The following is a 25544-nucleotide window of genomic DNA, read 5'->3' as shown; positions in this document are numbered from 1 at the left end:
TCTACCTGAGAGGCAGTATTGCTTTTAATTGACTCACCTACTTAGAAGGAGGAAGTTTCAGGGCTTTTACTTGAATTTTCCTACCATTATTGCTTTGTTCCAAAAGTAAGTTTGCAAGTGCAAGAGCTCTGCATATTAAATATATGCATCCTAATTATACATTTGTGGACTGAGAAATGCTCTTGGAGCCAGAGCTGAGGGCCCTGTGAATCGCTGGATCCACAGTGAGATGACTGAAGGCAAGTATTCCATGCATCACTGTGCCTCCATATGCTTGCATTCTGCTTAGGGTCTGTATGACGTTTGGGTCCCCTAGTATATTGTTAGTTAAACTCTGTATCTGACAGGTTTCAAAGTATAGAAGTAGGTCTTGGTAAATTTCTTTAGATCCCTTTGAGGAAAGATTATGGTGTCTGGTGCAACATATACTTGATAGGATTTTATGCAGTATTCCTCAAGAAGATGCAGCCTCTTCTGGAATAGGTTCCCTGGATATTAGTATAACATTATGATTTTGCATGGTGGTATCTAGCATCAGTCTCTTGATCACCTGTTTTTGAATTGCTTTTGTTGTTTTTATTGTATAACCAGGCAACATCCATAGGTACAATGGTTAATCAGCCTACAGAATCTGAATGCTGCTCAAAACTACATGAGTTTGAAAGAAGTTTCTTCCCTGGGTAGGCCTCAGATGAGACTGAAGCTGTTATCAAACCAAGCCTGCGTCCACTTGCCTGATGCATAGCAAGCCAAACATTGATACCAGGGTGCAGTGAAAGAAAGTAGGCATTTATTACAAGGGTCTAAGCAAGGGGAATGGGTAGCTAGTGCTTAAAGTCTTGAAGTTCTCATTGGCTTACAAGCAAGGGCTTTTAAAGGGAAAATTGTGAGTGAGGATCTCAGGATCAATGATCAGCTCAGGGATATCTTCTGACTGGTTGAGCATTAGGCAACCAGTAGCTCTTTCGGGAATCTCAAGCATCACTCATCTTGCTTTAACTAGTCTGGGGTCTGTGTTTCAGTGAGCCATCAGGTCCATGTGGTGGTGGTGGTGGTGGTGGTGGAGGGTCTCATCTCCTGTAAAACAATGCAAGGATATGTACCAAAACATTATCTATAACTCTGGAGGGCAACTGCAGTCCTATGAACCTGCTTTACATCTAAGCTAAGCTTTTACTCTTGCTTAACCCATTCTTCCTTTGCTTCTGAACATATCTGTTTCCATTATCATTAACGATACAGTCCAGCTCCCATACTCTGATTTTGAGGATTCAGAGCCTGTAGTGGAAGAAAAGTCTGAGGGGTTTTACCAAGGTGGGTGACAGTTAGGTTTCGAAACTCTGGCTGACCCCTTAATAGCAGCTGTGTGAGAGAGATGATCCACCTCAGCTATGTCTAGACTGATTCACAGAAATTGTGATATGTATGTCTGTTGACTTAGGCTGCTAAGTTTGTAGTAATTTGTTATGATAACTGATACACAGGGATAGTTGGGCCATGCTGAGTCATAATCATAGTTACTGGTATGGAAGTAATGAGGAAAATTAGAAGTAGCTCTGGAGGAGAAAAAAATGATTTTGTAAGACATTTGCCTCAGGTGAAGTCTTTGCATGGTCTCCAGAAAAAGGGAGACTGTTATTATCTGATAAAAAGAGTGTGCCATGTCTGCTAGCCCAGAGGTCTGGGCAGCCTTGGGTTTCAACGTTCTTAGTCTAACTACATAGCTCATCTAAGGTCTTCAATTCTACTCCTTCCTTGTCAGTGTTCTGACTTGAGTGTAGAAGACTTGCCAGGATATGAATTTAGCATTCTTTATAAGTTCATTTTCTCATACTCAGATTCTGGGCCTGATTTTCAGCACAGCGTGCGCTCTGGTTATTGGAGACGAGAGTCTTTTTAACACTGCACTAGCCTCTGGCTTGCCTAGTCATGCCAGTTGACTTGACCTTCAGGTGTTTTTTGTTTGTTTTAATTACTTAATGACTGAAAAAAATTTCATAGCTTCTGTAATAATTACTGTCCCCATATCTCTAGAGGTATTGCATGAGCCAGTGGGATTCATTCCAGTTGTGACCTAACTCACCCACAGGTAAGTGTCTTTGTTATTGCAATGCTACAGCATTTTCAGGGTTATCATTACCCTATTCCGACCAGTAATGGGGCCTTAGAAGCATCTGGAAATGAGCAGTCCAAGTTCAGAGTTTTATCCTGAGGAACTGCTTTTTAAACCACTTCTAGTATCCGTTTGCCTTAGTTCGGGTTCCCCCAGAAACTGACAGCTAGATTCAAGTGTCACTAATTTGTGAGGTATTTCAGGAAACACAAGTAATGACATGGACACTGAGACAAGGAGGGGAATGAGCCAACGAATTGTACATCATCAAGTCAATTATCTTTATGGGCAACTGGCACTTCAACTACCTGGGATAATCTCAAAGTCCCTGATGGGTGAGGAAGTTGAAGTATTTATATAACAACTTGAATCAATTATTGGTAGAGAGCTATTTCGGTGAGCCATTATTTCTCTGTGACACCAAGTCTTCAGTGCAGCAACTTAAGCTTCAGTAGAGATTCACCTTTGGGCAGAGATTCTGATGTTAGCCATTGGAAATCTCCAGAAATGTACCAATATGATAAGATGGCTTTTTTTTTAACTGAAGTTTTTTTTTAAAACTAAAAACACTTTTAAAAATATTCTTTATTACCAGATAAGAATATATTTTCTATTAAACTGTACCTCCAATCGTTTTATTGAATTTTAAATCTCAATGCGATTGTGTCTTCTTACTTACCTTGAAACTGTTGACAGGATATTGAACATTCCTATAAAAAATGAAAATTAAGGTCATGTTTTGGGTATTTGACAGTTATTAAACAAAGCTCACAGTGTCCTGCTGAATGACAAATAAAAGCAGATCTAATCCTGGCTTTCATGACAATTTCTGTATCATTAATTTATTCTCAAATACAGGTATCTCATGCCTAAACTAAATAATCCATTCCTAACACTCAAAGATTTTACCCTGAAATGATAGTTTTGTTACACATCAACACGAAACCCCAACCAATTTCCTAAAATATAGCTAAAATGTGGTAAAATGTCTATAAGTAACAAATATTTATATATTAGGATGTTAAATGCTTTAAAAAAATCACATCATAATCACCAAACACCCTAAGTATGAGCTTATATAAGAACTTGATAAGTCAAAATGTATAATGTAATTTCTAGGATAGCTGTAAAATAGCAGTAAAGAAAGTGAATAACTACCAAGGAAAGAAAGGAAAAAAATAGGGTAATGAAATTTAATCAACATGAAAGAGGGCAAGAAAAGAGAGAAAAACGTAGCTCAGTCAAGACAGCAAATAAAATGGTAGTTGCACCAAATACAAATGGGCTAATCAACTGAAGATAAGAGGGGTTTAAATTTAAGTAAAATCTAACTATAATGCATATAAAAGATACACTTAAACTAGAAGGATACAGAAAAGTTTCATAACACATAAAGTTAATATGACTACTAACCAAGAGAAAACTGGCATAGCTATATTATTATATTTATATCAGATGAAGTAGATTTTATTCAAAAGACATTACTATTGATTAAGAAGGATGTTTTATAATAATAAAAGGTTAAATTCACTAGGGAATTATAATTACCAATTTGTATAGACATAACAAAAGTCTCAAAGGAAAAAAGAATCACAAGAAGAAATTCACAGTAATTGGGTAGGGTAGTTAAGATGCCTCCCTCAGTAACTGATCAAACAAGTAGAAAACAATAAATGCAAAAAAACCCAGAAAATTTGAAGAATAATATTAATAAACTTGGCCTACTAGAAATATGTAAAACACTGCTCAATACATTTGCATAATAAGCATTCTTTTCAAGGGCGCATGGATTATTTACCAAAGTTGACCGTATTTGGGGTAGATAGCATCAACATTCAAAACAAAAGCAAATAGATCTGACCACAGTGAAATGAAGCTAGAAACCAATAACAAAAAATGATTAGAAAATTCCCACATACTTGTAAGTTTGTAAATTCAGTCAAAAATAACCCACCATAGGTGAAAGAAGAAGTCATATGAGTATTAGACAATAAGCTGAATCATTACCAAGGAAAATTCCATGAAGAGAAAGTCTAGGTCTGTCTCATGCACTGAAGCCTGATTTTCAATCATACACTGTTTGACATATAGTAGATGCTCAGTAAATACTTGTTGAGTAAAATGTATTCTAGGGTAAATGCATATAATTCCTTTGGAGAAGGTACCTCTTGGGTCTGAGAGATTTAAATCAATGCAAAAAGTTCAATCAATACCAGGTACAGATTCTTCAAAAAGATAATGTAAGCAGACCTCAGAATTCAGGTTACCCTATCCTGCATCACCAGCAGGAGGAAAAAAGGGGAGAAGAGGTAGATAAGGAGGGGCAGTGCTGAAAAAACAGGTACTATCTTTTATAATATAAAATTCAGAGTCCTGCCTGCATTGTTCACACTGTTCAGAGTGATGCCAAACATCAAGTACGGGGAAAGAATGAGTTTATTTTATCTTGGCTCTCAGAATCATCTTTTTATGAATCAACTTGTTACTTATTAGATATAGAATATTTATATACGCTGGTCCAGAAGTTATTGAGAATTATAAAATGACTATTGCTAATTGTAGAATCTTCAGAATCCATAGATTCTCATTCCAGAAAATAAATTTTATTAAACATTATCAATTAAAGGTTCGATTGTCATTATTGACCTAAATTCATCAGTTGTAGTGATATTAGCATGAAGGTTTACAACATTTTTATTTTTATGAAACATGAATAATCTGTGACTGTATAAAGGTGGGGCTGGGAGATAAATGTCAATATCCTTTCCATTTAATTTGTGCGACTGCTTTACAAGGTTTCAATTAGATCCTTTTTACCCCTGAGAGAAGCTAACAGATGTATTGCATTAATTATGGTTCCTTGAGGCAGGCTCAGGGAAGCCAAAATTATAAAATTACAATCATTGCAGTTTTACAGGTTCTACTTTTTGTCTCATTCCATGTGCTTGTAGAGTTGAGATGTTACTTTATAACCAATAGTTTCAGAGGAAGTAAGTTTAAGACTAGCACCAAAGCTCTGTGGAACAGGAGATAGCAAAGAAATGCAGCCATAGAACATAGTCTGCTTAACCAAATGTATGACTGGATGTGGTTTATGATATTTTACAAGCCAGCTTCATTATTTGTCCAGTGAAGTTAGTTCCTCAGTCACTAGGGAATTAAATTCTCTAGGGAATTATAATGCTCAATCTGTATAGACATAACAAGAGTCTCAAAGGAAAAAAGAAACCCCAAGTTGGGATGATTTCTCAAGGATGTTAGCTGCTGATTGCATCGTGGCTTGCCAGCAAGGAAAAGCCTCAGTCCAGTGTAAGAATATGCAAACCATCACCCATACATATAAATATACAGAGGATTGCTTGGGGGGGGTGGGGATGTGCATGTGTGAAATCTATTTGCCAAATCTTAAAAGAGGACTGAGGTAATGGATAGCGACCAGAGGCTGTATGTAGGGGCCTCCCAGGGTTATATGGTAGGCAAATATGGCATCTCTCATATATTTGATGAGCAATAGTAGGGGATAGTTTCCAATAGTAATGTTTAGATCACTTTATCAGTGTTCTAATGTGTTAATTCATGGACATACTGTAAAATGGGGTATTGTAATTTGTCAGATAGGATTGATTGGCCATGGTCTCATGGAATTATCCAGTACTTGGTGACCTTGATTTATCCATTTCCCCCTTTCCTGTACAGACATGTAATTTGGGCATAAGAGTTTCAAGGGTGAGTTTGAGGGGTGTTATGCGAGCTATGGTGACAGGATTACGAGAGGCTGCTTTATTAGCAGCAGAATCTGCATAGGTATTGCCTTAAGATTCTGGAGAAAAAGGAGGTTAACGAGCTTGGATTTTAATAACAGTGCTTGCTTTTGATAAAAGGATAGCATCTAATCAAGAGAGATCTTTATTTTTGATAGAACCTCCGGAGGACATAAGACATAAGGAATCCCCATTGTGGCCATAACATTATGAAATCAAGAGCAATGCTTTAAGCATATCTACTCTCTGTACAGGCTCTTAGAAGATTTACCTGCTGCTAGTTGGCAGGCTTTAATGGGGCAAAGAGTTCAGCCTGTGTGCTGAGGCATCTGCTGGGAGAGAACAGAATTCTATTATTTTAGTATGTGACAATAGCATAACCAGCCTGATAATTTCCTTCTGAGTTTTTAAGATATGAACCATCAAATAAACATTTGGGAGGGGGATTTCCTGCAGGTCATGGTGGAGAGCTAATAGAGAGTAGGCAATTGTGATTGGGGTCAGGGAGTGAGGAAGGTAGTAAAGTGGCAGGGTTTAGGGTAATACAGTGTTTAATGGAGACATCAGGAGCAGAAAGAAGTAGGAGCTCTTGTTTTGTTAGGTGGTTAGAGGAGAAATGAACATATGACATAAGTCAGCTAAAGCCTAGATCATGTGGGATATGCATAGGGTTAGATTCAAGCCAAGGGTGAATTCAGTTACTTGTGGCAAAGTAAAACAGCTACAGGCAGGCACAGCATGTGGACACAGAGGGACTGACAGGGTATAGTATGCTAAAGTATTCTACAGGGTGATGTTGGTCCTCATATTTTTGGGTAAAAACTCCAGTAGCCATTCTTTTTGTCTCATGTAAGAATAGGGAAAAGGTAAGTTGGTAGTTTGTCCCAAGGTTGGTGCCTGAATGAATTGCTGATTTAGAACCTGCAGGGGTCATATGTCATTTGGTCCCAAGGGAGGGGTGTGGGTAGGTCCTTGGTTAGTAACTGAAAGAGGGGTTCAGCAAAGAGAGAGTAGTTATGTATCCAGGATTTGTAGTATTCTGTAAGTCCTAGGAACCTCTGTAATTGTCTATGTTCTTGGTTGGGGATAGTTAAGGATGGTCTGATTCCTAGCAGGATCTACTTTAAGGCCTTTCAGGCATCAGCATGTGGCCAAGAAATTTTACAGTTGGGCAGCATAGTTGGAGCTTGTCTTTAGACACCTATGTCCTTTTGATGCTAGAGCCACTAATAGCATTTGGGTGTCTGTCAAAGATTATTGGAAATCAGGGGAGCAGAGCAAGAGATTATCTACATATTGAAGTAGGGTGGAATGGCCAGGGAAGTGTAAGTTGGGCAGGTCGGCATGTATAGCTTGAGAAAAATAAGTGGGACTTTAGGTATGGCTTTGGGCAAGTGCTGTCCATGTATACTGGTGTCCTTTCCAGGTGAAAGCAAAAAGATATTATCTGGATAGACAGGAATATTGAAGAAGGCACTGTGGAGATCTGTGACCAGAAAGTGAGCTTTGGGGTGGCATGTTGGAGAACAATGTGTCTGGAACAACAAGGTGTCAGGGGATAGCTAAGGTGTAAATAGTTCCTAGACAAATAACCAGCTATTTCCATTTGACTTTCTTACTGGTAGAATGGGAGTGTTAAATGGACTGGTGGTTGATATTGTTAGGCTTTTGGATATGAAGTCTTCATTTATAGGGCAAATGCCTAATAGACTAAGGGCGTATTGTTTTATATTGGGAAGTGTTTTTGAGAGGTTGATAGAAATGGAAATAAGTTCCGCTGTGCACATATGTCCAAAATCAGACATGGCCTGTCATGATTCGGTAGGTTTTTTTAAGTGTCTCTACCTGATTAGGGCAGGATTGGCTCAGGGGTAATACGGATATAGAACTAAAGAGAGTCTTCTTCATAATTTGAAGGTCTTGGGAAATCTAAATAAATGTGTATATGGGTTAAAGGTAATGTTAATAAAACATTTTTGAAACAAATCATGTCTTCGGAAATGTGCAGGTGAAGAGGGTACAAGAGGGAACACATGGTGGCCTCATAGATGTACCAGTTGAAGGGGCTTAGAAAAAGGGGCTTCAGTAGGAAGGGTAGAAATCCCAGCCGTTTGGACGGTCCGATCACTCTGGGGCAGAGGGCCCGTACAGCAGTCGGGGTTTAAGACAGAGGAAGCGGCCCCAGTGTCAACCAAGAAGTTCAGGGTTTGTTTTTCTGTCTGGAGGGTGAGTTCCCTGATTTGGCTGAGTGTCAACAAAAGAAGGCCCTCTGATATTTCCCTGGAGCACCCTTATTCTGTTTTGTTTTTAAAAGGGGTGGAGTGGGGCTCCATTTTGTGGATTGCCCATTTATATATTTCTAGCACTCCTTTTTTAAATAGCCATTTTCCTTACCTAAAACTCAGATTTGATCTGATCTTTAGGTCCTGTTTGTTCTAGGTCAAGATATGGGAATAGATAAGCTGGAATTGTAGGTCCATTAGTTTAGTCATCTTTTATTGGCAAGCTAAAGCGTGTTTGGCACAACTTTCTTTTTCTCTCGCTCTGGCTTTGGCTAACCTGTTGCCATTTGATCCAAGGATGGCTGGAGACTTTGTGTCCCAGTCTGGATCATATTGTTTAACCAAAGTAGAAATTAGATTTAAAAGTTCATCTAAAAAGAGGGTGGCAAATAATTTGATAGTATTTCTTTCTAATGTTTTAATGCCAGAGTTTTTGATAAAATCTTTTTCAAATCTATCTAAATATGACAATATGTCTTCATCCTTTTTCTGACTACGAAGCTTTATTGCTTTCCAGACAAGTATGGGAAGCCAAACATTGGGGATTGGCACTAGGAAATATTCTGCAATATTCTGAGTCTTTCTTAGGCCTTTGAGAGGGTTGGTGTTGGTAAGCCTAATATCTCCCACTGAGTCCTTCCTGCCTGCCTTTCTGATCCATTCTTGTGCCTTAATTGGTCCCCTAAACATTTGGACCAATTGATATAGATCTGTATGCAGTAAATATTAATCTCAATTATCTTTGAAATTCTATAGAACCAGCTTCAGTTTTGGGAAAGTCTTTGGTAATGTTTATGAGATCAGTTTTTGAGCATGGATCATAAATAAGAACTGGTTAGTACTTCTGTCAGCATTGATTCCATTTGCTTCAATCTTAAAGGAGACCTTTTTGAGGCTTTAAGTACCAATCAAAATAAGTTTACCATCGTGCCTATTTAGTAAGTTAGCAACATCTTTCCAGTTGATTGCAGAGATAAACAAGTTTGGGGAGGTGAAAGTGCCCCAGGAAGACCAATGTAATTTGGGGTCATCTTTAGTAATTTTGACCCAGAGACCCCCAGATATTTGCAGGTCTGAGGGCCATAATTTTTGAACATGAATCCTGCAGCTGTTCCTGATGGCAGGTGTTCAGGTAGACTAGTCTTAGACAAGGAGCAGCCCATTTCAGAGAGAGAGACCTTCATGAACAGTGGAAAACCTTATGGAGGGACTTTCCTTCTACCTTACTGTGCACAAGAAATCTCAGGGAGGGAGTTCCCGTCCTTATGGACAATTAATGTCCCCCTGATGTGAAGGTGTCCCCTCCTGAAATCTTAGGGAGAGAAGAGGAAGATATGGCCCCACAGCCTCGACCAGAGTGTGGGAGGTCAGGCTATGGGAGAGCATACCTGGTGTCCATTTGAGGTTGAAGGAGAGCTGGAAAGAGCTCACGCAGCCCAGGTGCTGGCTGCCAGCAAGTCTGTTCATTTGGGTGTACACGTGAGGCTGCTGCTTCACATTCCATCCTCATCACCAAAAAAGTTTAGCTGAAACAAAGAAAATGAGTTTGAGATTAAAAAGTGAACTTTATTTGAAAAGATTTGCAAACTGGTGAGACACAATAGCATATAACTGGAAAGTATGTTACACCCCACTTCACTGCCCCTGGTTAGTGGGGGGAGGGTTTAAGAAGGTGAAAACCCGCAAGCAAGGTGAGCAGGCTGTTAGTATCTTACTGGTTGCCTTAGAGCAAGAAAACAAGTTGTCTTGTTTGCGCAGGGGCTTTCCAAAAGCTCTTTGTAAACAAGGGGCCATTTCTGGGGGCAGCATAGCTGTCTGGTTGGAAACTCTGAAACGGTTATTTTTCTTGCTGCAGAGCCTATCATGGCCTTGGTTGTGTTAACCCTGGCCTCATATTGTTCTTTTTCTTTGCCAATTGTTATATTAAGCTCAGCCTTAATTGTTCACATATATGTATATATGCTTATGTGTACACATGCATAGAATGGAAAAGAACTACACTGAATATAAAGTTATATTTGTATGTATTTTTGCACACGTGTGTATGACACATGGGGATAGGGAGGAAGAAATGAGAACTTTTTACTTTGAACACATAAAACTATCCCAGATCACAATACAGCTGTGGGAAAATAGAATGGATTGGTATGGTCATTAATGATTTTCTTTAATTGTTTTTAAACCAAAGATGAATGGCTCTCCTGAAAAATATATTATGGCAATAATATACCTTTTGACTTAAGTAACCACCAGTGTAAATTTTTACATTATTTTAAAAGCTACAGCCTGTAGAAGAGAAAAGCCAGGGATAAGAAAGCTCTTTCTCCCTATAAAGGCAGCATTTTGAAGAGAGTTGTCACAACATTTTCTAAATCTGAAGAATAAGAATAAGAATAAGATCTCAGAATATTATCTAAAAGCATGATTAAATTTTCTAAATTGAACTTATTAAGTGACCAAGATCCATTTAAGTAACTTAAGGTCATAAATCAAAAGCATTTGCACACAGAAATAACAGGTACTTGGCTGATTTTATATGTTCAAAGGAAAGATTTTTGATGAAATAAAATTTTTTAAAATAATGGGCAATTAAAAGTTATAAAATACAGAAGGCAGACTAAGTAGTATTAAATTTAATAATTCAAGGCAATGCTTTCTAAAATACCAAACTTAAAGAATAAATCATATTTATAGCCTGAATAAATTAAGAAATAAGTGGCTGAAACAGTAGGTTAATTAAAATTAGTGCATTTTCTAAACTGGCAAACCAGATAGGTTGGTGGACTAATATGTCAGAAGTTGGCAGTTATTTCAGCCAAAATAGTCAAAGCAGATGGGTATCTATATGTGACCTCAAAGGACTTTAGTTTTTATAGTCTTTACTGGATCATAGAACTTATATAATCTTTTTATGAAACATCATTATTACCTTATGAATATTTCTGTATACTAAATGTTAATTATGTAACTTTCTAACTATGAGTATTTGGCAAGTTCCCTTCATCTCATTTTCTTTACTTAAGAAATTGGGAAAATAATATTACTTCCCTTTTAGGATTTTTCAAAGATTAAATTAGTTAATATACAAAACATTGTCTACACATGCTAACCTTTCAGTAAATGAAAGCTAGTGCATTTTAAAGAATTACCTCTTCTTTAGCATTCATGGTATAACATACACTGAAGACATTTTAGATGATGAGAATGTTTAAGTCACAGAATTGTGCATATTTTAGTTACTTTTATGGTGTTTGGGTTTATAAAAGGCTAGCAAGCACCTAAATATAGAGTACAACTAAGTAAAGCATGCCAGTCTACGGAGACAACCAAGCTAGGCTTCTATTTTTCATTCCTTTAGCCATTTTAACATATGAAAATAGTCCTCTTCAGGATCTCTCAGAAAAGCTTTTCCACTGTTGGAGCAATTTTTATAAATGGAGTTTGGGCTAAAGGAAGAAAATTAACAAGATAACTCAAAGAAAATTTACTTCATAAAGAATATAGCCTTTTAGATGACACAGCCTTACAGGGAGTTTGGAGATGGAGAATAAGTCAAGAAATAAAAAGGGAGTTTTTTTTGATTCAGGGACTAAAAATGAGATCTGTAATTGGAAAAGGGCTACAGGATCATGATGCCTTTTGAATTGCAAACACCAGGTTAAGAACTTTTGAAAAAGATATTTGGAAAGTGTGCTCGCAGAGTGAATGATCTAATGCCTTCTATTTGTTCCCATCTATCAGAGGTCATATTGCAACACTGCTTGCCTAATAAGACAGAAGACTTTCAGTTCACCGGCCCTTACTGCTAACCTTTTATTCTCTTAAAACCAAAAAAAAAATGTACATAATGGTGTAGCCAAAATGGGAACATGCCATTTAGAATTAGGTCTGATTTTAGAATTAGTTCTGATTTAAATTATTCTATGCAACACTTTGTTTTAAGTTTTTTTTTTGGTCGGGGGAGGGTGAGTGGATGAAGGATGGTATAACATTGCACAAAGATAAAGGATGTCAAGTCACAGAAAATCAGGTTCAATTCTTGTCAGCAATACATGCTGTGTGACTTTAAGGACATACTTTTAATAGAAAGGACTGTTTCTTATTTGCTATTTAATCCATAAAACTAACTAGACAGTGTAAATAAAACAAGTACTCAAAAATGCTTATTGAAAAAGTGCTTTGTAAAACAAGCATTATTTTCTTTCCTATTCTGTCAAATAGGAATAATAGTACTATCTAAGCTTGTGGAAATTAAATGAAGCAGTGTATAGGAAATGACATAGAGAAAGCACCTGACACATGGTAAACTTCTCTCAACAATGGTAGCTCTGATTATTTGTATTAAAAATATTCAACTGCATAACAAGATTTTTTTTTCTTTTTGGTACATAGAGAACTATTACTACTTTAAACATCAAATCTGCCAAGAACTTAAACCTTTTCCACTTATTTTCTTCACACACAAATTTCTCAATTATTTTGATATCCATTGAAGATAAATATTTTTCATAATTATGACAGAGTTTTAGGTGGACACTTTTAAAGATTGCAGTTTGAATTGGAACATTTTTGCTCTATATTAATTATGAAAACCTAAATTAAAAAGAAATTTAATGCCAGGAAATACCTTTGTCCCTTTTCTGACTTTTTTCTTCCTTTCAATAAATTGTTTTGGTTTATTCCTCATTTTTCCATTCATGGAAAGTCATCCCGATTATCCATTCTTTATAATGTTTTCATACTGATTTAACTTAAATACTCACTAGATTTAATAGAATTTAATATGAAACTACAACCAAACATTGGATTCCTTCCTATTTCATCTTTTCAGTTGTTAATATGGCCTCTAAGTGCCACTGAGTAATAAATTAGAAAAAGCCAGGCAACTCTAAAGTCTCCTTGTGTGGATTTTCTTTATCTATATATTATAAAAAGTGCAATTTGTAACTAAGCTGTCCTGGGTTTCTTTCACCTACAGCACTTACAGCCTGCAAAACACGGCAGGACCATAACTTGACCTAATACTCACTGATTACCCAGTATGGGCTAATGCTTTTAACCCCATATCAGTACTTGCTACCTGCTGACTGCAGTTTCAAGGAGAGCAATATTGCTTTGAAGAAAAAATAAGGACTTCCTGAGACCATCTACATTTATTCTTATATATTAGATCATCCCAAATTTGTTCACAAGCCTTTGGTGAAAGAGAAAGTAGGTGATAGACTTTTTATTTTTATTGAACTAGAAGTATATTCAAATGTACCTCTACTGGCTTAATGAAAAGGGATATGATCCCTTACGACTTTCCTTCATTAATAATTTTGGATGTCAGTAGATGAATGGGTGTAGTTTCTATTCTCTGGGAGCAGTTTATATATGCTCCCTTGGCCAAGAGAACCCCAAGCAGTAAAGTATTTTCCACCATGCATGGTAGCATTGTTCCTTTATCTCGCCACACAGACTTCTAACAATTATGGACTTAAAGATCTTCTTTCTAGTTTCAGCCACCTAAGAGACTTCTTTGAATCTTTTTAACTAACTCCTAAAGAAAAGAACTAGAAAGATTGGATCAGATATCTTCCATTGGGTCCATCAATTTTGTCTCAGGCAACTTGATTATACAAAAATGTGACACCTCTCCTAGGAATAATATACATGCAAGGGAGGAAGAAGAAGATGCTAGAAAAAAGGAGAAGAGCAAATGATTGTTTTTGCAGTTCATCATGTCTTGTATATTGCCTCACTTCCATACTCATACCTCTAAATTAGAATGTTATATCCACCCAGAATAGTAAACTGGTGTACTCTGAACTGCCAGGAAAGTACTATCCCTTTCTATCACACCTTAGCTTGACCCTGTTTGTCAAAGTCCCTTGCTGAGTCAAGGAAGTGATATCTGAGTTCTTAATCATTCAAATTTCTGTTCTGTATATTAAATTACAGAGCCTATAGGGCATTCACAACAGTTTTTGAATACTAATATAATGACTTTCTGGTATTGATTCTCTGTATCCAGTTCCTCTGAATCCATTTTACAATTGATCTTTAACTGACAATATGATATACTGTAGCTCTTAGTTGTTATATAATCTTTGTTTATCTAACTTTTCCCATTCCTTTGTAACCATGGTAGGAGAAATCATTGTCAATCATTCCAATGAGCTATAAAGAAATATATATATGGGAAAAGTTAAAGACAAAATATACGAGAAAGGTCCACTAAAATATAGGCAGATGAGCTCTGTACCAAGATAGATTGAAGGTAAAAAATAGCATGTACATTGGGAAACTTATTTCTCCCTTTGACTGCACGGAGGGGAAATCCCGGGACAAAATACCTCTAAAACTGAAATCAATCAAAGGGAAATTAAAATTAACAAATCCTTTTATTTCTCACACACAGTTGTCCCAACTCTCTCTTGACCAGGCTGCAGCAGAAGAGAGCTCCACCCAACCTCTCTGGTCCAGATAAGCCCACACATACCCTTGTGATTACCAACTGATATGTAAATGGAAAAACTCTCTCTACCCCTTGGAAACACCTACTGATATGCAGATGAACTAAAGCGAGCCAGGCGAGAGATTCTGGAAATATTACAATTTTACTAACAGCCCACCCCACCAGAAATCTTGCCTCACAATCTACACATTCTCCATCTTCTCCAATGGCCCCTAGGCAAGAAAACAAGCATTGTAACCAGGCTAATAGCATAAAATAGCAACAGCAATAAAATCATGATAATCCTCAAGCTGGAGGCTTCAGCTAGATTCAAAGTCCTAGGCAGATTAAATCCATAGCTCGCCCACTCCACAGCTAGTCAGTAGCTGAAAAGGTAGGGAGTTCAGAGCATTATCATGTGGCAGCTGTAGCCGGGAGGCACATCAAGGACAGGGACTGTAGAAGAAAACCTTAAGGGCAGTAAGATACATGTTTCAATGACACCAGCATAGGAAAATCTTGTCCATCAGGTAGGATACATGCAAGAGAGTGGTCCCGTGATAGGACAGTGGCAGGAATGGGATCTCATCCTGGTCTAGTATACTAGACCTTCACCCCCGCTCGCTGTGGGAATTTCAGATAGGTCAATATATAGGGCGATGGGAGGTACATGCACTGGCCATAAAGATAAAACTTCTCTGCAAGATGCTCTTACCTCCTCAACATTTTGGGTAAACTAACGTGACCTCTGGGGTCCACTCTGCTGTTACTCCAGGAATACACATGAGGCCAGCTTCCAGGCCTTTTCTCCAAGGAGCCTGAAGGGCTTGTGTTTGCTGGTCCATGTATCAAAATGTCCAGGGCCACATCCATTCAACAGTGTCTCCAGGTTTTAGTGCAGTTGGGGCTGGCAGCAGGCTGTTGCTCTGCTGGCCATATCCTGGCTTCAATAACTCCTCTTTGGTTTGCACACACAGTTGTATAGGAGAGGCAGCAAGGTGTGTGAGCACATCCACAGGGCTCAAGGCTCTTTTTAAGGACTTCTCATTTAAAGTCTGGAGCACTGTCCATAAGCGAACTGACCACCCCCATAGACTGTTGGTGTCTGACTTCAGGCCAGATTTCAACAAACCACTGTATCTCTCTATCATGCCTGCCCCAGTAGGGTTATATAGTACATGAAATTTCCACTTTATTCCTAATTGCTACACCCATTCTTGTAACACATGTCCAGTGAAGTGGGCACCTTGATCACTTATAATTACCTGCAGCCAGCTGTAAGCTGCAAAGAGATGCTCTAGGCCCCTCTTGGTGGTTTGCTGATCTACACAACATGCAGGAAAAGCAACCAAAAGGCCAGTAGCCATACCCACACAAGTCATGGCATACTAATATCCTTCTGATATGGGCAGAAACCCAATATAGTCTATCTGCCACCTGACAAGGGGTATCAGCTCCTTTACTATTGTCTTATGTTTCTGCCGGACTCAGTGTAAGTCCCTCTTAGAGCACAGAAGGCACTCCCTCCATGCTCTGCTGAATTGTTCAAAGGTAATAGGCAAGCCCAACTGATGGGCTTCAGCCCACATTGTCTTTTTCCCTGCATGCAACAAATGCTGATGTAACCATTGGGCTTACATCAAAGGTAGGCATTCCTTCTAGCTAACACACATGGGCTGGTGTGGCTGCTTCATCATTCCCTGGGGATGCCAAAAGTAAATGGCCAGATACATGATATACAGTAACAGTCTTAGTCTGATCAGAGGCCCATAGGTCTTGCTACAACTCTTGCCCCCAAAGGGGCAGGTGACCAACCATCCAGTTGACACCATACCATGTCAGTAGCCACTGGGTCAACCCCTGATAGACTGCCCAACTGTTAGTGCAGACAACTCTAGGGGAGGGCTCCTGGGTGATTATGAGCCATACCACCAGCAGCTCAGCTCATTGGCTGCTCTTCCCATCACCATTCTCCATCCATATTGTCTCAGTTGTAGAATGGAAAGCCACAGCCCTCCACTTTGGGAGCTGCCCATGACTGGAGCCATTTGTATACCAAGCATCTTCAGGTATAGGGGATTTTCCCTCCTGATAAGGACTCTTGGCTACCAATGAACTCAAAAGCAAGTTTTTCTGCTTTCCACTGGTATAGGTCACTGGCTCCAGTAAGCATTGGAGTTCTCCACTTAAGGGGCTAGTAGAGAGGGTGCTATGCTGCTGTAAATATGTGCCCCATTTGGCCAGTGTGGGTGTCTGTGCCACACCACTCCATGGCCTTTGGGTTCAGTCTCATACCCACCCTGCGATGGGATAGGTGGTTATTACCTTCATTGGACTTGTTCTGGTGATGGGCTCCGTAGCCAGCAAGATGTAGTACACAGCAGCCAGTTGCTTCTCTATCAAGGTGTACCAGACCTCTGCTCCTTTCTATAATTGTGACCATATCCAATGGGTTGGCATGTCCATTCAAGCTGCTGCCAAAGGCCCCATCCATAACCATCCCTGGTTACATGAACATCTGCTCACAGGGCCTTGAAGAGTCCATTACACTCAAGGCCTGTACAGCCTTGACTGCTTGCTTAGCAGCAGTAAAAGCAGCTACACACTTCTCATTCCAGTCCCACCTGATGCCTTTTCATATCAATTGGTATAAGGGCCTCAGAATTTGAGCCAAGTGTGGGATAAACACTCTCTAGCAGCCCAAAGATCTCAAAACTCTTGTAAGACTGCCACAGTGGTAGGGGTAGGGAAAGCATGGACCTTTTCTATAACTGCTTCAGGAATAACTTTAGTTTTACCCCACCAGACAACCCCCAAGAATTGTACAGACAAATCAGGTTCCTGAACCTTAGAGCTGTTTCCAGCCCATCCTTATTCCTGTAGATGTTGCAGCAGTATAGGAACTGCCCCTTCTAAATCTGCAAGAGAATCAGACATGAGTATGATATCATCAGTATAGTGATAGAGCTGCACCATTTGCAGTTTCTTCCATGTGGTCGAGTCCTGGGCTACAAGTCCATGACAAATGGTGGGACTGTGGAGGCACCCCTGTGGAAAGACAGTGAATGACCACTGCCAGCCTTCCCACATGAAAGCAAACTGTTCCTGACTTCCCTGTACTATGTCAATAGAAAAGAAAGCAATAGCAAGGTCCACAACGTAATGACACATCCCCAGCTCATGGCTTAGTGTGTCCAATGAGGGCTGTTATAGAGGGGACAGCAGCATGCAAAGGGCATGTGACTTTATTCAGTTCCCTGTAGTTCATGGTCATACACCAGGAGCAGTCTGGCTTTTCCACTGGCCACACTGGGGAATTAAAAGGTCTGTGAGTGGGCTTTATGATGCTCAACTTCTTCAACTCCTGTAGAGTTTCTCTAATTTCCCTGTGCCTCCCAGGCAATTTATACTGCTTAGTATTTGTCACTTGCCTAGATACAGGCAGAGCTACAGGTGGGTGCTTAGCATGTCCCCTCAATACTGCCTTTACCACATATACCCCCAGTCTGAACTCACCTGCAGTGGTCTGTAACCACAGAGCCTGCAGGATATCCACCCCCAAAATACATTCAGGGATGGGAGAAATGTACACAGTATACTCCTTTGGGGGTAATGCCCTATCCTCAATGGGATTTGGGCTTTCTTCACTCTAATTTCCTTATACCCATAGCTATCTATCACAACAGGGGTCCCAGGAAAATGCTCAGGGTTTCCATAAATCAAAGAATATGCAGCTTCTGTGTCCACCAGCACCAGGACATGTTGTACATTAGCAGGGGACCAATGAGTTGCTAATTCTACATGTGGCTTCTAGTCCCCACCACGTCCCTCAAGGTGGGGGCCTTGAGTCTCCCCTCAGTTGAACTGCAATGTCCAATTGTCCTGTGGGGGTGAGGGCCCAGGTAAAGCCTGAGTATTATCTTCCAGGAAGTCTTGTAGGAACACAGGCTGAACATGGGGCTTTGCCTCTAGCTTTTGTGTCCTGGACGTCAGTGGCTAGAACTGCTGCTCTGGCTTTAATTCATGCCACAGTTCTAATATGATCCTATTGGGCTGCCCATCAAGTCTTTCTTTCACTACCCCAGTTTTTATCAAATCAACCTACATCTGGATCCTTGAGACCTTCATGGAGACTTTTGCCTTTCCCCTTTCAGTTGTACCCCATACGTCCTTCCATGCCCTTATTGTTTCAGCCTTCCCCAGATCTGCTAAAGTACGAGTAGCCTCACTTACGGGTTGCCCTATGTGGGGTGCAAGAATAAGCACTAGGGACCCAAATAGAGATTGGGGGAGCTGTATGGAGCACCAGAGTTCTCATTCCTACGGTGAACAACAACTAATTGGAGCCCTGGAGGTCCATATTATAGGTAATATTTTTCATGTCCAATTCTCACAGCACTTGTTGGAGCTCTGCATGCGTTTTCCAGCTAGTGGATAAGTATGATAAATCACCCTGATTAGGACAATCTGCTCTGATGGCTGCTATCAGCCAATCCAGAAGCATCCGATTCCCTGGGTGTAATGGGCACTTTGCAACCACTGCCGGAGAGAAGGGTTAGTCATCAGGGAAGCCAGTCTACCCAGTTCAAAATCTGAAAACAATGTTTTCCACCCCCATTTCCCAAAGATGCAAAAGCCATGTAGGCAGGGGTACTGATGGCTTCTGCTGATACTGGACGCTCATGTGCACCAGCTCATCCTGGGTATAGGGGTGGAGCACGGAGTTCTCCACAACCTGGGGAGGGGGGCTCCTTCCCCTGAGGAGCCTGAGGTTGTGTTTGTACTTTCTTAATTAAACAGGGCAGGCCTTTAATATGGGAGAGGCTGGTGCCTCCGGCAGTGGCCTTGGCAACAGATCAGCCCTCGGCCCCACCCCCTCATCCCCTCCTGACACTCCTCCACCATCTCCAGGGCTGAAGGCACCGATCTTTTCTTTCCCTCCCCTATGACCTTCTGCAACTCAGACTCTCCTGCTGCCTCTCCCCTTGCTGCTGCAAAGGAATCTTCCAGGACCACGACCCATTCTCTCAGTAACTGTCTCTCTTCCTTAAGGGCGTCCCATAGGTCATCACCCAGCTCCTCCAAGTGAAGCTGAAGTTTGTCTCTCTCTCTCTCCTCAGTAATCCTCTCTCTGCTTGATAACACTTTCCACTATCTCAATGAAAAGAGATCCTACAACGCCAGGTGCTACATGGCCATTCAGGGCCTCTAAGCAGTCTTCTGTCTGACAGGACTAATTCTGCAGCTTCCACTGTCTCCACTCTTCCCCAATTCTGGGGAAGGCGCCACCTCTCTAGACGATGCTTTACCCTCCACCAGTTCCCCAATAGAGGCTCCCTAATTGGAAGTCCCACATATAGAGGATTCCAGAGTGATGCTGCACCCTCTACTTCTGCAGTCACTGGGGCCTCTCCATCATCACTAGAGGCAAGCCTGCCCAAGGGTTGCACCCACTTACACAGATTTTGGGATCAGAGGTTCTACCAACTACCGTCAGAGGTAACTCCGGGGTAAAATCTCAGGACAAAATACCTCTAAAACTGAAATTAGTGAAAGGGAGAAATAAAGTTAAGAAACCCATTTATTTCTTACAAGGAGTTGTCCTGTCTCTCTCTTGACCAGGCTGCAGCAGAAGTGAGCTCCACCCAACCTCTCTGGTCCAGATTAGCCCTCACATGCCCTTGTAATTACCTATTGATATGTTAATGGACTAATCTCTCCACCCCTTGGAAACACCTATTGATAAACAGATACACTAAAGCCAGGAGAGAGATCCTGGAAATATTGCAATTTTACCCACACCTGGTGAAGAAGAAAAGACCACACAGAGATGTGGGTAAAACTGCAATATATTCTGAATCTCTCAGCTGGCCTTGTGCATCTCCATATCAATAGATGTTTCCTAGGGTGAAGAGAAGTAGTCCATCTCCATATCAATGGGTAATTACAAGGGTGGTGGGAGTAAGGATATAACTGGACTGGAAAAGTTTGGGGAGTTCTTTTTTTATAGCTGCGTTGCATAAGACATGGGTGAGCAGAAGTAGATGACTGCTTGTAAGCAATAAATGAGTTTCTCCCACTTTATCCTTTTGATTGATTTTGACTTCAAAGGTAATTTGCCCCAGGCTGGGAATTTATTCCCCATAGCCCCTGGAGTTACACCTGGTGGTAGTCGGCAGGACCTCTGAACTTGAAATCTGTCTTCATGGGTGCGATGCTAGGGCAGGCTGCCCCTGTAGATGGTGGGGAGATACCTGGAACCCCCGCAGTGTATGGTGGGGAGGCCCCAGTGACTGCAGCAGTGGGAGTTGTGGTTTCACCCAGGGGCCCCCTATCCATTGGGCTTCCACCTGGGGAGTCCCTAGTGGGAAACTGGTCTAGGGTAAACTTCCTCCTAGGTGGGTGGGGACTTCCCCAGATTTGGGGAAGGGTGGAGACACTGAGAACTGTGAAATTAGCCCTCCATGAGCTAGAAGACTGCCTAGAGGCCCTGGGTGGCTGTGTAGCAACTGGATTATGGGATGGATGTTTGTTTTGCAAGATAGTGGAAAGGGTTATCAAGGAAAGACATTTTGGCAGGAGAAAGACATATTTCGGCATTGTTTGCAAGAGCTTGGCAATGAATCAAAGGGATGCCCTTAAGAAAGACAGTTATTGAGAAGATGGGTCACGCTCCTGGAAGATACATTAGTAGCAGCAAGGGAGAAGGCAGCCAGGGAATCCATGTTGCAGGAGGTTGTGGGGGAGAAAAGAGTGGTGTCTTCAGCCCCAGAGATGGTAGTGGAGATGTTGGCAGAAGATGAGAGGGCGGAGCTGAGGGCAGAACTATTGCTACCTGAGGCACCAGCCTCTCCCGTACTAAAGGCCCAACCAGCTATAATTAAGGAAGTAAAAATTCAACAATAGCAGGCTTCTCAGGGGAAGGAGCCACTCCCTCCCCAGGTTGTGGAGCACTCCATGTTCCACCTCTATACCCAGAATAAGCTGGTGGACATGAGCATATGGTTTCAGAAGAAGCCATTGTAACCTCTGCCTACATGGCTTTTGCGTCTTTGGGATATGCAGGTGGAAAACATTGTTATGTTGGTTTCTGAACTGAGTCGACTGGCTTCCCTGATGACTCACCCTTCCATCTGGCAGTGGTTGCAAAGCACCCATCACACCTCAGGAAATCAGGTGCTTCTGGATTGGCTGATAGCAGCCAGCAGGGCAGATTGTCCTAATCAGGGTGATTTACCATACTTACTTATTAGCTGGAAAACATATGCAGAGCTCCAGCAGGTGTTAGGGGAGCTGGACACAAAAAAATATTATCTATATAATATGGATCCTGTGGCCATGATTGAGCAGAATCCAAGCCATTCCCCCATCACAGCCCCCAGACAGGAGGAAGAGGAACAGAGCAGGGAGGTAATAGGTGCTCAGGAACTCTGTACACCTGTTCCTGGAGATCTGCTATGGGAACACAAGTCAACATTGCACTGGGTTCTGGTGATTAGCAGGGATGGACCTCAGAGTTGGAGCACTCTGGGAAGCTGAGACTCCAGCAGCTTGAGGACAAGCACACTCTGCCAGTCCCCCTGAGACCCAAAGCAGAGGTGGTGGTTTGAAAGGTTTGCCAGCAGTGGGAAGGGTGCCAGAGGGGTAAGTTAGAAGGAGTTATCTCCATAGGAGAAAGGGCAGGTAGATGACACTTCCTCAGCCCTCCCTTGGCCCAACAGATTGGGGAGCAGTCTTGGGAGGCCCAGATTGCTCATCACCATTGCTGGCAACTCAGCCTACCTGCTGGCTTGGCCCAGTAATGTCAGAATTTGTTGCCTGCTCTGGAAGACAAAGGGAGGCTTTTCCAGGTTTCTCAGCCCTGTCTCATCCCAGTTAGAGAAGTGCCTGCAGGGGTCATCTCCCAGCGCCTCTTCCTCCTTGCAGGCAGCCTCGCCCAGTGCTGTGTGCCCTGCGGTGTGCATGCCCCACCCACCCCCTTAACTCAGCAGCCCAACCATTGCTGCAGGGCAAGAGGAGGGTGGCCCCACCCATAGCAATCACAGCAGAAGCATCACAAAGGCCTTCCTCAGGCAAACTGCCCTTTGCAGCAGAATGTGATTGACCACTGCCAGGAAAGGCAGCCCCACCAAATGCCTACCAACAGCAACTGGGGCACCACTGAAAAGTTGAACCAGGCACTGGAGAGTAAAGAGTCTAGAGTTCTGGGCACCACAGGATGCCGTCTTCATGAAGCCATTACTCTTTAGAATAGGAAGCACAGCAGATCCATCTAAAAGGAAGAAATACAGAAACCCTGACAAAATGAAGCAAAGGAATACGTTCCAAACAAAACTACAGGTTAAGACACCAGAAAGAAGTCTAAATAAAACAGAAATCACAAATATTCTTGATGAAGACTTCAATGTAACAGTCATAAATATGCCCACTGATCTGTAGAAAAGTATTGAAGATATCAGGGAGAACTTCAACAAAAAAATGAACTGAAAAGTAGCCCCTCAGAACTGAATAATGCAATAATTGAAATGAAATATACAATAGAGGAAAGGAAAAATAGATTGCTGCAAGTAAAAGAGATAACTAATGAGATGGAAATTAGAGAACAGGAAAACAATGAAGCTGAGGAACAGAGAGAAAAAAAATCTCTGGAATGAAAGAATGCTGAGAAAGCTGTGTGAAAACTGCAAATGAAACAATATTTGTATAATAGGTTACCAGAAGGAGAATAAAGACAAAGGGATAGAAAAATCTCTTTGAGGAAAAAGTTATTGAAAACTTCCCCAATCTGTGGAATAAAATAGACACTTAGGTCATGGAAATGCAAAGAGTCCCTAACAAAAGGAACCCCAAGAAGAAAAAAGCAAGACATATAATTATTAAAATGACAGATTAAGGATAAGAGAGAGTATTGAAAGCAGGCAGAGAGGGAAAAAAGGATTACTTATAAAGGAAACACCATCAGGCTATCTGCAGACTTCTCAGCAGAAACTTTATAGGCCAGAAGGGAGGGGATTGAAATATTTAATGTTTTGAAACAAAACAACCTTCTACCAAGAATCCTCCAACCAGCAAGATTATCATTCAAATTTGAAGGAGAGATTAAACATTTCCAGGATAAATGAAAGCCGAAGGAATTTATAACCACTAAAGTAGCATTATAGGCTATTGAAAGGGATTTCTATAGATGGAAATGTTCTTAAGACTATTTTTCACCAGTGAAAATAAACCCACAATAAAAGTAGTAGACCAATTATTAATCAAGCCAGTATGAAATTAAAGCAAAAGTAGTAAAACCAACTATACAAAAAAGTCAGTCAAGGGATATGGAAAAAATGCAGATTATGACATCTAATACATGAAGGGTAGAGGAGGAAGAAGAGAAAAATAAGTACTTTTAGATTGTGTTTGAAATAGAGCAATCATCAACTTGATATAAATAGTCACATAGTTAGGAAGCTATTCTTGAACATTATGGTAACCACAAACCTAAGGCCTATAATAGATACACAAAAAATTAAAAGAGAAATCCAGTAACAACACTATGGAAAACCATCAAGTAACAAGAGTATAAGAAAGAAAGGTAGGAACAGAGAGGAACTATAAAAACAACCAAACAATAAAATACAGTAACTACATACCTATCAACTACCTTATCTGTAAATGGATTGAATGCACCAATCAAAACAAATAGAGTGGCAGAATGGGTAAACAAACAAGACCCACCTACATGCTGCCTGTAAGAGACTCATTTCAGACTAAAGACATACACAGACTAAAAGTGAAGGGATAGAAAAAGATACCTCATGCAATTAATAGGGAGAAAAAAGGAGTAGCAGCACTTGTATCAGACAAAATAGATTCAGAAACAAAGAGGACATTATGTAATGATAAAGGGGTCAGTCCAACAAGAGGATTAACCATTATAAATATCTATGTATCCAACAGAGGAGCACCTAAATATGTAAAACAAATACTATCTGAACTAAAGGGGGAAATAGATTGCAACATGTTCCTTTTAGGAGACTTTAACCACCACTCACATCAACAGATCAACCAGAAAGAAAATAAATAAGGACACAGACACTGAATAATACATTAGATCAGATGGACTTAACAGATATCTTCAGAACATTCCACACAAAAGAAGCATGATACACATTTTTCTCAGTGTACATGGAATGTTCTCCATCCAGTATAGGTCACATATTAGGCCACAAAAAGAGCCTCAATAAATTCAAAAGGACTGATATTGTAATATCAGTCTAAGCAATTTCTTAGACCACAATGGTATGAAACTAGAAATAAATGACACACAAAAAAACAAAACCTACAAACACATGGAGGCCAAACAACCATGCTTCTAAATAATCAATGGATAAATGAACAAATCAAAACAGAAATCAACCAATAATAGAGACAAATGAAAACAAAAATACAACAGTTCAAAATTTGTGGTTGCTGAAAATTGGTTCTTAGAGGAAAGTGCATATCAACAGAGGCCTACCTAAAGAAATAAGAACAATCACAAATAAAGTCTAAATTAACAATTAAGAAAACTAGAAAAAGAAGAACAAATGTAGCCCATAGTAGAAGGAGGAACATAATAAAGATAAGAGCAGAAATAAATAAAATAGAGCAGAATAAAAGAAAAGAAAAAAATCAATGAAACCTAGAGCTGGTTCTTTGAGAAAATAAACAAAATAGGCAATGCCCTAGCCAGACTTATCAAGAAAAAGAGAAAGTACATGAATAAAATCAGAAATGAAAAAGGGATAGTGATGACAAAAACCACAAAAATATTATTAGAGAATTCTATGAGAAATTATATGCCAACTGGACAACCTAGAAGAAGTGGACAAATCTGTAGAAAAATATAACCTTCCAAAACTGACCCAGGAAGAAACAGAAAATCTGAACAGATCAATTACCAGCAATGAAATCAAATGGTA

At 40.4% G+C, this 25544-nt stretch overlaps 1 long non-coding RNA gene across 2 annotated transcripts; it reads right to left on the bottom strand.

Moving 5' to 3' along the window:
- Positions 1-768: 768 nt before the first annotated feature.
- On the bottom strand, positions 769-22595 carry LOC118970717 (uncharacterized). Of its 2 annotated transcripts, none has more exons than XR_005058770.2 (4): positions 22378-22595; positions 9545-9682; positions 2793-2823; positions 769-1077 (listed from the first exon to the last, which is right to left on the bottom strand). It is a non-coding gene; the product is annotated as an uncharacterized lncRNA (long non-coding RNA). The 2 variants fall into 2 exon arrangements; XR_012132854.1 differs by lacking the exon at positions 769-1077 and adding an exon at positions 2404-2576.
- Positions 22596-25544: the final 2949 nt, after the last annotated feature.

The sequence above is a fragment of the Manis javanica genome, chromosome 1 (assembly GCF_040802235.1).
Source record: "Manis javanica isolate MJ-LG chromosome 1, MJ_LKY, whole genome shotgun sequence".
Taxonomy (NCBI): domain Eukaryota; kingdom Metazoa; phylum Chordata; class Mammalia; order Pholidota; family Manidae; genus Manis; species Manis javanica.
Note: the sequence above shows the minus strand (reverse complement) of the source record. Positions and strands in the feature narration are given on the sequence as shown.